A 2,500-nucleotide genomic window follows, 5' to 3' on the forward strand; every position below is an offset into this window, starting at 1 on the left:
GTGTGTGTGTGTGTGTGTGAGAGAGAGAGGGGGAGTTAGTTATAAAGAGTCCCTGGAGTCACTACTGTCTGCATCCACACTTTGCCAAATGAATTAGCTGAAGCGTGCCTATCTTTTAAATGTTACCCAACATCATTTTTGCATGTGTGTGCATATACAGTATTTGTTTAACCCGTGTGTTTGTGTGTACGTGTGCATGTGTGCGTGTGTGTGTGTGTGTGTGTTTTGTCTATCCATCTGTCTATAGAGATTGAGAACGTGACGTAACGCAACGGATTTTGGGAATCGGTGGCCCAAAACTTTAGTTGTTTTACTGACGTGTGGGAACAACGAAGTGCAGTTGTCGAAATGCTGTTTACCTGCTGTGTTATAAAATTCAATAGAGTAACATGAAGCTTATCTTTTATCGTTTTCCAGCATGGAAAAATAACAGTACACGCCAAGTTTCAGAGGTGACAAAAAGGCAAGGAATGGCATGGATAGCATCAGTAAGGAAGCGCAAGATTATGTTCTGTTTTTCACACAATTTTTTCACGCTTAGTTTTTATTATTATCATGCCAGATCATAGACCCAGAACACTAGTTTACATGGGCGAGCCAAACATACCCATAATTCTTTGTGTTTTGATGAAGTTGGTCACATGTCTTAGCGATCTCTGTACGAGAGAGAGACGAATATGGTGTGTGTGTGTGTATGTAAATGTGTTTGTGTCTATCCATCTGTCTATATGAGAGAAAGACGAACATGATCGATGGCATTATTCAAGATATTTGACATCAAATAAGGGTTGTTTGGGGTAAACAATGTGTTGTGCACAAACTTTATTGTTGCATTCCATCACAACTCCTCCACTTGCGATAGAACAATGCACTACACCCTAAAGCAGGGATATGCTTCTGATTACAAGTCATCCATCATGACCATGTTGACCACATCTAGGTCGTTGACACATATTGCATATTTATAGGGTTGACTTCTTTCTGTCATTGTGCACTGAAGTGTCTAAAGGCATTTTTCTTGCTAGGGACAGTAAATGACTTTAAATGAGAAAATTAGGTAGTTGTAGGCTAATTACAAAGATAAAAACAAATCATAAAACAGTACTGCACATACTGAAACCTTTTTCTTGGTCTGTGTGAAGGTCCTCATCTTTTGTGTGTGTAGGCGAGAGATGGGCCTGGCAGTGGACAGATAGAAACACTAGGGTCAGTCTGAGGGGGCTCCCAGTGCATAGCAGGACATCTATATGCATCATCTGTCTGTATGGATCACTAGGCAGATATTTATGTGGATGTGCATGTGTGTGAGGGAGAAGGTGGAGGATACTGTTTAGATTTATACGGGTTGTGGATTGAATAACAGATGCAGGAAATTCCTTTAATATAGGCGGTCCTATCTTGCCATTTTCCCCCTATCACTTTCATCCCTCTCTCTCAAATTCAAATTCATCTCTCTCTCTCTCTCTCTCTCTCTCTCTCTCTCTCTCTCTCTCTCTCTCTCTATCTCTCAGGTTGCTTTCATTTGTGCTGGTGTGCGGTTTATCACTAGGTTAGCTAATCTTCTCCCAGGCTATGGGTTAAATTGAGTTTAATTCCTTGGGTTGTTATCCCCCCCCCCCCCCCCCCCCCCCTCCCTCATATGAAACAGACAACCCCCCCAGCAATGCCAGCAGTGGACAAGGCCTGTGACTGGACAGAGTGGACTCTTCTCTCCATGTGATTGGACAACAAGGATTTAACTACAGTGTATTGCAGATCCCAAGTGAGTCAGAGCCAACCCTGCAGGGCTTTTGGAGCTGTCAAAAGGGAAATTAATGACGAGAGCCTATCTTCCCTTCCACTTTGCTCCTCCTTTGAGCATGGCCGCTCAGTCCGGTGCCTTTTTTCTGATTCAATGCATCCAGCGCTTTCCGCCACCTCTTCTAATTTCCCAGAACAAGTGCTGAGTTTGGCTAATATTCAGGAGTTTATATGGAGAGTGGTTTTCACTGTGTCTACCTTGCTGAAGCGTGAGCCATTCAGCCAGCCATTCATTACCGGCAACGTTTGGCATTTATCTTCTTCGAACAGAGAGGAAGAGGAAGAGAGGAAGAGGAAGGCTGACACTTGTACTGTCTAAGCGAAGCCTAAGTGAGAGGCTTTATTGTGTGGAAACCTTTAAGAGCACTGAGGTGGCATAACATGCCGCCTTATCTCTCTCCTGCCTTGATAGAACAACCCTCTAAGGGTACTCTCTGAAGAAACTGCGCTGGATGTCGCATGAAAGCATTTTGTTGCTTGATGAAAGTTCATGAACTCTGCATTGACACACACATCTATGTTTGTCTGTGTGCGTATCTCAGCTCTGCAGATGTAAAGCTCGAGTTCTCACCCTTCCACTTAAATGTATCATGACCTATACTGAGGTGAGTTGTGATGGCAGATAGGAACCTCCTCACATCTTCCACAGTGTTGCACTCCAGTTAAGCAGAAGGCTTCTCTACCAGAGTAGGCCTACACT

The sequence above is a fragment of the Sardina pilchardus genome, chromosome 19 (assembly GCF_963854185.1).
Source record: "Sardina pilchardus chromosome 19, fSarPil1.1, whole genome shotgun sequence".
Lineage (NCBI taxonomy): Eukaryota > Metazoa > Chordata > Actinopteri > Clupeiformes > Clupeidae > Sardina > Sardina pilchardus.